Source organism: Suncus etruscus, chromosome 7 (assembly GCF_024139225.1).
Source record: "Suncus etruscus isolate mSunEtr1 chromosome 7, mSunEtr1.pri.cur, whole genome shotgun sequence".
Classification (NCBI taxonomy): Eukaryota; Metazoa; Chordata; class Mammalia; order Eulipotyphla; family Soricidae; genus Suncus; species Suncus etruscus.
Genome location: NC_064854.1, coordinates 15538219 through 15551471, shown reverse-complemented (window position 1 = coordinate 15551471; position 13253 = coordinate 15538219).

The following is a 13253-nucleotide window of genomic DNA, read 5'->3' as shown; positions in this document are numbered from 1 at the left end:
ATTACGGGGGGAAGGGGAACCCAGGACTTTTCTGCCATTCCTCCGAGTCACAGGCTAGTTCCTGTGGCTTCGCCTGGGGGGGGGGGTAGGGCTGCAGCATGCTGGGTGCCCCCTGCTTTCTCCCTGCACCTCTGTGTGTCTATGACTCATGCTTACGCACATGCATGAACATGTGTGCTTGCTCACACATAGGCATTGTGCATACGTGTGCTTCATATGTATATGTGAGCACATGAAATTGTGCCCTGCTACCACATGTACTCATTGGTGCAGACATGTGCCAGGTATGCCTGGCTCTGTCCCGTGTGTGTGTGTGTGTGTGTGTGTGTGTGTGTGTGTGTGTGTGCGCGCGCGCACGTGTATGCAAGTGTGTGATGAGCTTAGGGAAGCCCAGGCAGTGGGCTGCTCCTGTCTACCATATCAGACCCTTCTCCTCTGAGTGCAACCAGGCCCATCCTGGGCCATTAGGACTTGGCACTGTTGCAGGTGCCACCCTGTGTGGGCCTGAGGCACCTCTTGGGTCTATGCGGCTGCAAGAGCAGTTGGTCCTGGGCATCCCCAGGCTGCAGAAGGGGCCCTCTAATGCCTCTATGTGTGCCCTACACAGGGCCACCCAGGGGCAAGAGAACCCTCCCAGGTGAGACACAGCACCTAGTTGGGACCTACCCCAGCTCTCCTGCCCAGGCCCAGGTCAAGGACCCCCAAAAATGCCCCTTCCTGGTAGAAACAGGCCCCAGGGCGTAGCCACCCACAGCCCACCCCACCCCACTTGCTCTTCCTTCCCTTGGAATTCAGCGGAAACTTGTGGTCTGGGCAGAACTCGGGGCATCTCCGGGGCCTGTGAGGCCACAGAGGGTCCTGTGGGAGGTGGCAGGAACCTGTTCTGAGACTCTGGTGGGACAGCCCCCCACCCCCAGGGGCCCATAGTCTGGTGGGGTTCAACCTGTCAGCCTCTTTCTGGAGATGAGGACCCCACGTTTGAGGACCCCTCACTGGAAGACATCCAGTGCAGAGGGATATGGAGACAAGGAGAAACACAATGGGCAGGGGCTTCTTGAACCATTTCCTGGCCTCTGGCCACCACGTCTGCAGAGGCCATCAGGGGCATTGTGACTCTGAGTCTGCAGATCTAAGTCTGGCCATGAATTGCAGGCAGGGCCACACCCACCTGACAGTCAAACCAATAGCAGGACCCTTGCGGCTCTCTGGGCCAGGCTGTGGCACCCCTGCCCATCAAGTTGGGCTCTGGGCAAACAGCAACCAATATTGCACCCGCTGATGGCTCACTGAAATCTGTTTTCCAAGGGCAGAACACGCACCACTCACTTCCTGCTGCTCCTGACAGCCACTCTGCAGCCATGTCTGAGCTACCAGTAGGTCCATGACTCTGCAGAGACAGAACAGGCCATGACTTGTCCACTTGTTGGGCTCCACATGGACAGAGGATAAGGCTCATGGCCTCTGGGGCAGGGAAGGCAGTGAGAAAGGCTGATGCTGCCCGTGTTTGCTGGCCCTGGAGCAGCATCTGCTCAAGAACCTGCTGTGTATAGCTGGAATGAGGTACTGAGGCTTTCTAGAATTCTCCAGAAAAGGGAGGAGAAAGGTGGTCCTCCAAGCACCAAGCGAATCTCTGACACTAGGGGGCAGCATCAGCCACACAGAGCCCTGCCCAGGCCCAAAAAACACACTAGGCTCAACCTACTTCGGGCTTGTCCTCTCAGTCCTTGTCCCTGGGGTCTGAGATGCTGAATACAAAGTCTTGCACAAGCTCAGGACTAGAGGAAAGGCCTTATCTGGAGTGCAGCAGAGAGGGCCCAGCCCTGAAGGTGTTCAGAAGTCACCCCCAGGTGTTGCCTCTCCAGACCAAATACCAGTGCTGAGGGCTGTGGGGAAGGGAATCCTGGGAATGAGCCCGCTACGTGGGGTGATGCCATCTGCTCAGGAGAGCTTGGAGACAAACATGTGTTTTCTGACCTCCCAGTTCTCAAAATTGAGAAATTTGCCTTATAAAGAGGACCCAGGAGGCCAGGGCCCAGCCATACCTTTTTCTTATTTACTTTATTTTGGGTTTTTGTTTTATTTCTGGGCCACCCCCAGTTATGCCGAGGGCTGACTCCTGGTTCGGTACTCTCCAGGATTACTCTTGGTGGGCTCAGGATGGAACCCGGGTTAGCCACATGCAAGGCAAGTGCATTAACCTGTGCACTGTGACTCTGGCTCCACATTTACATTTCCAGTATGACACACGCAAAATCTATGAGGTGGCTGTTTCTGGACTGTGTGCCTGACTCTGAGGCAGGAGGGATGTGGGAGCATGGGGTAGCTGCTGAAAGGGGCCTGCAGCTGTCTTCCCCATTTCTGCACTGAGCACATATACACACACACATATGCATACACTTACACACAGTCTCACACACACACTTTCACACTCACACATGCACACTTGCACAAACAACATGCACCATGTTTTACTGTACATGCATCCCCTTTTTGGGGGGCACATCCAGACATATTCAGGATTTAATCCTAGCTCTGCACTCAAGAATCCTGGTAGTTCTTGGGGGACCGTAGGGAATGCTTGGGATACAACCCAGGTTGGCTGCATACACAGTAAATACTCTCTCCACTGTACTATCTATTGCTTCAGCCCAAACATACGCACACTCGTATATATATGCACCAGATTTGAAAGTACATACACTATTATACACAGTGCAAACACTGGTGTAAAATTACTCCTCACATCATATTTCCAATCCTGGATGAATAGGTCTGAAGCAGGATAGCTATGAAGTATTAATGAACCAAGTCAGTCAGGAGAGAATCATGGAGTTGGTGGCTTCTCACCTTGTGGTCTCCCTCCACCCACCAAGCCAAACTGAAACCTCTTTTTTTTATTTTACCAGTACAAATTCACCAGGACAGGGAAGGTCAAATGAAATTCAGGTGGAGTTTTACAAGTCAAAGGGCTTGGTGAAAAGAAAGAGGAAGTTGGGAGAATGCCTTTGTTTTGGGTAAAAACAGGGCGTGATCTAACAATACACACTTTCTGTTCAAAGGAAATATTTTTTGAGAAGGGCTACATAAGTATGGTTCTGTTGTCACAAGATGTAAAATAAATCCCTAGAGAGGCTATTAATTTGCACAGTATAAGTTGGGGAAATAAAAAGGAAAATAATTCTTTAGCAGTAAGAGGTGGTGAGGAAATTTTCTAATTCCTAGGAATTACTGCTGGTGAGGGTAAACTTGGCTGTAAAAAGCATCATAGAGTTAGATTGTTTCATGCATCATTCCCAAAACAATCAACTTTTTCCATATACTTGTCTTATACATATCACAAATTTTTTCATAGACTTCTCTGAACATAAACATTAGAAACTTCCTGAAGATATTCTTAATTTGAAAATAAGTTCTTAAACATTCTTTTTTTTTTTTTTTTTTTTTGTGGTTTTTGGGTCACAACCGGCAGTGCTCAGGGGTTACTCCTGGCTCCATGCTCAGAAATTGCTCCTGGCAGGCACGGGGGACCATATGGGACGCTGGGATTCGAACCGATGACCTCTTGCATGAAAGGCAAACGCCTTACCTCCATGCTATCTCTCCAGCCCCAAGTTCTTAAACATTCTTACACCGAGTACTGTAATATGAGTCTAGAGCATTCAAGTTCCTTTTCCATAAACTTCTCTAAACAAAATCATAAGAACATTTCTCTCTCTTTTGTTTTGGAATTACAGTCTTTTATAGTTATATTTCAGGCATATAGTGTCAGTGTATTGGGGCCATTTCCACCACCAGTGTTGACTTCCCTCCACCATACTTCCCAGTATAATCATACCTCCACCTGAGGCCCCTGGACTACTAATGTAACAGATCCACTTTGTGTTTAGCTTGTTATAGTTTGGGTCTCTTGATTCTATTTTCATTGATTTTGACTTGGGTATTTAGATTTGACCTTTTTATTACTCAATGTTCCTGAGACCACTTGGCCCCTGCCCTGGGTTCCATTCAAAATTTTTTTTCTTTACTGAATTTGTTTGTTTGTTTTTGGTTTTTGGGTCACACTCCACAGTGCTCAGGGGTTACTCCTGGCTCTTGCTCATAAATTGCTCCTGGCAGGCTTGGGGAGACATATGGGAGGCTGGAATTCAAACCACTGTCCTTCTGAATGCAAGGCAAACATCCTACCTCCATGCTATCTCTCCGGCCCTCTTTTCTCAATTTGTATGAAGACATAGAAATATGAGGCAAAACAAAATGATTCAAGTAGTAAGGTTCTATGAAAAAGAAGGGAAACTCTCTAGAAGATAGAAATAAAAAGAAAAGAAAGAAAAAGGACAGATGTGGCAAGATTATGTTGGGGTTGTTTGTTTACATAGATGCAGTAAACATTGGGGAAATTAGAAAGGAAATTCCCTTGGCCTAAGAGATACAGGGTGTCTCCACCCATGAAGCATACTGTCAGAAGACAGACTACAGGCTACAGGCATGTTGATTGTCCAATCCCAAGGTCTTGCTTTATAAGGTCCCAGAAGAAGTTCTGCTCAGTCATGGTTGTCTAAGTCAGTCTTCTATAATTAGAGATCTTGGTTTTTGCATAGATCCTAGGGTGAAGCCTAGGGTAAAGTATTTCTTTATGGTTCTAGGAAAAGTTCTGCTCAGTCGCGGTTGTCATAATCAGTCTTCTGTAATTGGAGATCTTGGTTTTTCCACAGATCCTAGGATAGAGTGATTTCACCTCACTGTTAGGTAGTGAGGTAGGGCAATTTGCCCTCAGATCAAGTTGTTGTTTCCTCATCATCAGAGTGTCATATGAACTTACCCTGGTGCAAGTCAGTGCCAGAGTGATATTCGGGCTTTCCCCAGGGGAAATTTGATTCCTGGTACTGGTGCAGGAAACTGACAGTTCTAAGGTTGGAATCTGGGATTTGGGGTGGATGGTCACAAAATTATAGGAATATTTCTTCATATATATATACTGTTTGAAAATAGAACTTTCTTATAATGAGCACTGTAATAAGAGTCTATAGTATGCAAGCTCCTCTTGCATCAACTTTTGTGGGCAATGACATTAGAACATTTTTGCAGACATAATTTGAGAATAAGTTGCTAAATAATATACACAATCAAGCATCACGGCAATTAGGAAACATTCACTAGGATAGCTGAGAACCATTAAAAATCCAACAACATTATGCATTTCCCTGGAACTGTGAAGACTAATATTAAACCACTAGAGTTGAATACATAATTATCTGTTTGCAGTGGGGCATAGAACAAAAGAGTAGCTATTAAGATCTGTACAGGTAGAACACACAGTTTATAGGATCAAGAGATTAACATAGAAGAAAGTTAATATTTTGAAGATCCTGAGGTTCTCAGCTGGGTTTGGATTCTTTATCTCCAACTTCTGTAGTAAGCTTGCTGAGGTCGCCTAGGATGGAAAAGCCTTTGGTGTATGGGCCAGAATATGGGTGATTGGACCCACGTATCTCCCTGTTATTGGTCCTCAAATGGGGCTACATCTTTGGCTTCTACCCCATCAGTGACCTCAATAAACTGCTGCAAGTTGGAAGGCCAAGGTCCTCACACAATGTGTATTTGGTAGAAGAAAGGCAGTGGGTGTTAGCATTTGAGATGCTGCTCAGAATCTTTAGCTCTCTCCTCTTTCCTGCCTGCTTCTGCACCATCTGTTCTCATTGATGGTGGAGCAGCTGAGAAAGGCTGGGGGGATGAATCAGCAGAACCTATATCAATTAGGAGCATATCAGCTACTGTTCACTGACACTCCACCAGGTCTGGATACACTTGTAGCTTTTGGATCCTCTCTCTTTTCATGACATCATACTGATAGTCTCCTCATCTCCAGTGCTACACAGAATTGTTTTTCTTAATAGATATCCATTGAACAAAGACATCTTTTTTGGTGTCATTTCTGTTGATATATCCGTAAACATTTTGAACTTTGAATCATTTGACAGTGCCCAGGACTTGGATTGCCAGCACTGGCTTGTCCACCTGACTCAGGATTTGGAACATGGGAGAATCTCTGATTGAGCCCTTTTTAGACTCTGAGTATGCAGAGACCTTTGCCAACTCATCATCCTGGAGAGATGTGAGTCACTCTGGTTTAGTGTCAGTAGGAAACAATAAATTATCAGCCCTGGGAAAATCTTTAGATTGAGAACTCATCATCACTGGAAAGGTACCCCTCTCCTCTTGAGGCATTGTGAGGGAGAATCTCTAGAGAGCTTGGCACATATGGTCCAGTGCTGCAGGCTTCTTGTGTCTCAGAATCTCTAGTGGGGAGCAAATCCTTCATGGGAGAAAAGTGGGAGCATGAGTGGCCGAATATGAAATATGAAATGATACCACCCATAGTGTATGGGTGGTCAACACATCTTCTGGCAGAGTGCTACAAATTTAATCTTTAGGCAAAGGGGTATATAAAGGGTAAAGAGATAGTCATATCATAAAAGGAATGCCCACATTTGTTTCTTTCAAAGTACAGGAACTATCAATGTACATTGTTTGATTTTAAAACCAATACACATAGCTTTAGGTGGTTTGTAATCTTAGAATAGAATAGGTTGCAGTTAGAAGCCAGAGGATAAAAGGAAGGATAATTTCTTACATATCATAGTTCCTGGCCCTAGGTGTCATTACCAATGTAAATTAAGGAATAGCAGGAATCCTGGTTTTCTTCCTAATAACAAATATCCTTAACCTGAGGGAATAATTTTCTAGCTAGGGGCTAAGACCCACTTCCTATGGTCTGATTATGGAAAGAGATAAATACTACAGAATTATAGTAAATAGCCTAATTCCACACTGGCTAAACCTGTTTGTTAGAAGGTATTCAAAGTGACAGGGAAAGTCCCTGAGGCAAAGTCATTCTGCTGTGGTGCTCAAAGACAAGCAGAGAAGACATTGTCTCGAAGATACTGTTTGGACTTGGTCTTTGGAAGTAAATAGGCTGACAAAAAGAGACCAAGCCTTATCGGAAATTTCTCTGGGAAAAGGAATTTGATAGAGGCCCTATTTCAGAAATTCCTCAACCACCTACGCAGAGGAAAAAGGCGTCCACAGAGGGCCTTTTGAGGAACCCCATGGGGGTTATTTCAGTTCTCCCCACCAGGAAAATCTGAGGATAAACTGGTGGGCTGAGCTCCCCTAAAATGGAGATGCCTATGCTGCATGCTGTGGTAGTCCAGAGCAAGAAACGCAAGTAGGTGGGCCAGAGCAACATGAAGCCATTCAGAAGGGTACCATGCTTACCGATGTTCCAATGCATACTCAGTCCAGCTTGAGGGAGCTGTCATGGTAATAAACCACCAGAGTGTGAAATCACTCACCATCATTGGGGGGTCTTCTCAGATCCCTGGGTATCTGTCCAGGTGCCAGATGTAAAATCACCCCACACTCCATATTTCTTACCTCAGGTGAATGAGTCTGAAGCAGGGTAGCTGTGAAGAATTAATGAACCAAGCCAGTCAGGAGACAATCATGAAGTTGGTTGTTTCTTGCCTTGTGGTCTCCTTCTGTTGTATTAAATATTAATTGTAAAGTCCTTGAGTTGCATGAAGTCGGCCTAGTGCCTACTGCCCCTTTAGACAAGCGGGTTTGTAGGTTCAGGATAACGGCGAAGAAATGACCCACAGACAGTCAGTAAAGTCAGAAGTCATGCTGCTTTATTATAAGGACCTAACCACCTGAGTGGCTTCTAAGCTACGCAGCTTCAGCATCCACGCTGTCTCTCATCTATCTCTGCTGCTTCTTCTCACTGATCCTCTCATCTCCATGAGTCTCTGTCCTGCTCCTCCGGTTCTGCCCTCCCCCTGAGGCAATCCGTTTCTTACCAACCATAGACCCCTCAGCTATGGGAGGGACTCCCTCTCCAGGTGAGATAGCCAGGAAGTTGGGGGTAGGGTAAAATCCTTCCACCTATCAAGCTAAACTGAAATCTCTTTTTATTCTACCAGTACAAATTCACCAGGAGGGAAAGAGTTCAGTGAAATGCAGGTGGACTTTTACAAGTCAAAAGGCTTGGTGAAAACAAAGAGGAAGTTGGGGAATGCCTTTCTTTTGTATAAGTTCAGGGTGTGATCTACCACACCAGTATACACACTTAGACACATATGCATATGCCTGCATACTACAGTCTTACACAATGAAAATTACACACATGCAAGATATTCTCATACATGCATATGGAAGGCACATACCTGTATGGACACTTATACACACATGTTCACTATACATGCTCAAACACACATGTAAATTTTCACATACCTCATATATGCAGGCACATGCTTGGACACACCTGTACACACCGCATGTGCAGGCAAGCAAACACTTGTACCGTACACCCTTGCACAAGTCCCCACACATGTCTGTACACACCTCCGTGTGCACATTCACAATGCCTGCAGAGAAACACAAGCACACCTGTGCGCACACAGAAAATGAGCACTTGTGCATAGGCACATCGGCAGACACATGCACACATGGATTTTCAAATGCCCTGGAGGCAGCCCAGCCACAAACACCCCGGAGCCCATGCAAGCAGTTGTGTCCATTCCTGTTTGCGGGCACTACCAATAGGGGACCAAGGGCCACACACCATGGCCGTGTCCCCATCTACCACTTGTACTCCATGGGGGCCTCAGAAATGCAACTATTTCCCCTATCAGGATCCTAGAAGTCCGCAATCATGTGACTTTCAGGGCAGGAGCTGTGCCACAGACTTCTTTGAATGTGCAGCAGAGCCAAGGTGACCATTGGATGTGTGTGTGTGTGTGTGTGTGTTGAACATAGCCAGTGCCAGGACAGCACCTGCCAGGAGTCACCGTGTGTGTGTGTCAACATGAGTGTATGTAATATGAGTATGTATGTGGTGGAGGTGTGTGTATTTATGTGAAGCTATGGATGTGTGAGCATGAGACTATGAATGTCTGCTTGCATATGTGTGCTCGGTGTGTGTATACATATGTGGGTAAATGAGTAGATGTGAGGATGTGTGCATGCCCATGTGTGAGGGGGGTGCCAGTGTGTGTGTGACACTGTAAATATGTGTGTGTATGTGTGTGTGTGTGTGTGTGTGTGTGGTGGAGGTTCAGGTATGTGATGTGAAACTGAATATGGCTGTCTGTTGGGTGTGAGCTACCGCATGTACCTCAGGTCTGTCTCAGGAGAGCCTGTGCACATATTGGGGACACTGTGGTGCCAATGAGCCTGCAAGGAGCATGGAGCACTGAGGCGAGAGCAGAATAACCAGACCACAGCTCGCCCCACAGCCTGTGAGGCTCTGTTGCATGACTGCTCTGCGGGCACCTGTGGCTGGCCTGTGCATGCGGGGACAGGCAGGGAATGTGCATTTCTACGTTTCTAGCCATGCCTCGTTTCTTTCCCAAACAATCTTTAAAGGAGCAGGAAATAGGGAGCATCAGATTCTCCTGAGCATGACATTAGAGGGAGCATTTGACCCCCAGGAGAACCGATGAACATGTTCTCTTTTGGCCAGAGCTTGGGTCCATCTGAGTTTCCAGAATCACCTCCTTCCTTTCCTTGATACACCCAGCCAGCAAGATGATATGGCAATGGGGCACAAGGAATAGGAGCCTTTAGCAGAAGGTGCGAACACTCCCCCACCTACATTTGAACAGACCTGGGGCAGAGGAGCTCAGCTCAGGTCCTTCCGGGCAAGAAGGACCAGGAAGTGGGAGAAGAGAGTCCCACAAATCCACTTCAGACCTGGAGTTTTCAACTCAAATGAAGTGATTCTGTGCAAATGCATCAGGTCAAACAAACAAATTTAAACCAGCCACTGTCTCAGGCTCTAGAATGCTCTGACGGTACAAGTCCTGGGAAGATTTCATCTGCAATCCTGGACTTTTTGTGGTGTGTGTTGTTGCTAATGTGTGTGTGTGTGTGTGTGTGTGTGTGTGCGTGTGCGTGTGCGTATATGTGCGCATGATTGTGAGTCAGCCTGGCTTTGGTGGAGAAACAGGACTCGATGGAGCTGTAGATGGTACGCCAGAGGGCTCAGTGTCACGACAAAGTGTGAATTGAAGATTGAAGCTCATTTATTATTTATTTATTTACTTATTTATTTATTGGTTTTTGGGTTTAGCCCTGGTGGTGCTCATAGGTTAGTCCTGAGCTTTGCACTTAGGAATCAATCTTGACAGGTTTGGGGGACCCTATGAGATGCCGGGAACAAAACCTGGATTGGCCAAGTGCAAGGCAAATGCCTTCCCTCCTGTGCTTTGCTCCAGGACCTGAAACTAACTCATTTAAAAAGTGAAGCTTGTTTAAGCCTACAATGTGGCTTTAGCATCAGAGCATTCGCCTTAGATATGTGAAACCCTACACATGTGTGTGAGTACATACACACACACACACACACACACACACACACTCATTCATTCCCACTCCCACCCCCAGCTAAACTTGTTCCTGGCCAGAGAAATCATGTCCTATGTCCCTTCTCTCACCTGGCAATGAGCTACACAGGGAAACTGGCTTGAATATGTTAGTGGGGATCATTTCCATTAAGTGGAGGAGGAAACCACAGTGGGATCTGTTTGTCTGGGCAAGAAGAATCACAGTGCAAAATGCTGCCCGGAGCCACAACTGCTTTGCCAGGCACTGCTAGGGTGTGACCAGCTGGGGTAGGCCAGCACTTCTGGGTGTGGCCCAGTGTCCCTGTGACCTCCAGGTCCTCGCTGAAGAGGGACCTGCTCTCCTGGTCCCATAGTGACTGCAGGGGCACAGCCTGAGTGCTCTGGGGGGACCTGCCCACCTCTTTCCTCCCCTCAGTCCCTCCTCCTTTGTCTTCTCTTCCCCTTTCCTCTTCTCCCCTTCTTTCCCTTCCCCTCCCCTCTCTTCCACTCCTCTCACATTCTCACCCCTTCTGTCAGATGCATATGTGTCTCCCATGTACACCTATGCCTGTGTGTATCCTTGCACATATGAATCGCAAACATGTATGATCTTACCTATGTGAATACATGTCTCACACAAGTACACCTTGTGTTCTTACCCATGTGCTCTCATGCCACATGCAATGTTCTTGCATCTACATGAGTGTGCATGGGTGAATGTACATGTTCTCATGTTTGTGCTTGTGGGGAGGCATGAACTTGCATGTGTGTTTTGTATGGGCATGTGCTTCTATGTGTGTAACTGTGGATGTTTGTACCACAACGTGTGTGCCTGTGAACTTGCGTGTGGGTGTGTATTGCATTGTACACATGTGTGTCTACGTGTGCAGGCATGCACCACACATGTGTGCTGGTGTGTCTGTGTGTGACCAGGAGGGGTCTGAGTTGACCCTGACAGTCAGATCTCCAGTCTGCTACTGGCTGAACTTGCTGGGAGAAGTGGCCAGTCTGGTAGGAGCGTTTGGGGTGTAACATTGGTATAACCATCCTCAGGGGAGATGCTCTCCAGCCTGTCCCCTCATCCCCTTGCTGCACGTCAGACTCCAGGCTGCCCATGCTGATGAGGTGAGGCCCCCTGGGGCAAGCAAGCAGCTGGTCTGGAGGAACCACCAACTGTTGCATGCTAGGGACAGTAAGTCATTGAGGTGGCTCCAGGGTATGTGTCCCAAGGAGCCTAGGAGTTTGAGCTTTTAGGTATTTAGATGGCTCTGAGGTACATGTTCAGAGAAGCACAGGAGAGTCTGCACACTCCAGTGGTAGTGACTGAAAGAATGGGAGGTGTTTTTTTTTCTTTCTGTCTAGTCTTTTCTTCCTCTTTTCTTTTCAGACTTTGAAATCTAGATGTGTCTCACCTGGGGGTCAGGGCCTCTAGTTATGGCAGAAGCAGCCTGGATCCTTCTGTCCTCTGAGATGGCCCAAGGCTGAGGGAGAAGGGGCAGCCTCGGGACCATGGCTCAGGGGACACAGGGGGCTTTGACAGGGTTCCTGGGGACTCACGGGGGAGAAAACTGAGGGCAGTTTTTCCAGAGCAGGACACACGAGTATCCCCTAGGGTTCACAGAGTTGGGGTGAGGGAGCTCTTTGCTGAGACCCTCTCATATTTTAGATATTTTAGAATCCAACTTAGCCTCAGCTCTATTTCCTCTCGTGCATTTCAGGTTATGAGAGGCACCTGAGTTTTCTGTTTATGCTTTTCGGGGAGTAGGGTCATACCTGGCTCTACTCAGGGGTCACAATGTGGTGCTGGGGATGGAACCAGTGACGGCCATGTGCAAGGTCAGCGTCCTCCCCATTGTGCTATCTTTCCAGCCCATGGAAGTTTCTTCAGTTGTATGAGCATGGCCATGAACTGTCTCAAATGCTCAGACCCGGGACTCCATATGGAAAAGACAAAACTAGCTTAGTCTCTCTGCCAGCTTGGGCCTAGTGCAGCCTTGACAGAATGGGGGGTTCAGCTGTTTCCTGCCAGAGAACCTTCCAAAGAACCTTCACGTGCTGTGTCTACCCAAGGGCTTCACAGAAGGGCCTTGCAGAGGGGCCCCTGCCCAGCCCAGCTCAGGAACTAGCAAGGGCCTCCTGCTGGCCAGCTCAGGCCCGGCCGGGAGCATCTACTGCAATCCCCGGGAGGGCCACCAGAGGACGCGCTGAGTCCGTCGAAATTCGTCGCTGCCTTAGCGCGACCTGAACAGAGCTGCTGGTCGCTCCCTTCTTTGTCCACCAGGGGCCGCCCTAGTCTCACTAGTTCTTCATAGGCTGCGCGGCTTGCACCCAGACACTGGGCCTACAGGGCCTCGCATGGAGGGTGGGCCCGCATCTGTACACAGAAAGCTCAGGCACATTCACACACATGTGAACTGGCACATGCACTCTCAAGCTGCCTGAGGAGACAGACACACGCACACAAATCCCCACTCTACAGAGGCACCAGGGGGGTTTACTTCTGAGGGTCTGGCCCATGGAGCTGTGCTCAGACTTGGAATTCTTGGCCATGTTCTTGCAGGGGCCATGGGTGCGGTCGGCCTGAGCTGCTAGAGCTGCTCCCAGGCGAGATTCAGATGGGCTTTCCATGCTCAAGCTACACTTGGTCCCCATGGGCATCAATAGGACCGCAGGCAGGGCCCAAGGCTGGCAGGCCAGTGGTGTTAGCACAGTGTGTGGTCCATTCACAGTGTGTCCATCCAACTGTCTGGTGTAGGGCTGCTATAGGGTACAGCAGCTGTGGTGCAGCTGTTCTTGGGCACAACCAAGTGTGTAGACACGGGTCATGGGACTGCATTTCTGTGGGTGAGACTCTCAGGCCCACCATCCTTT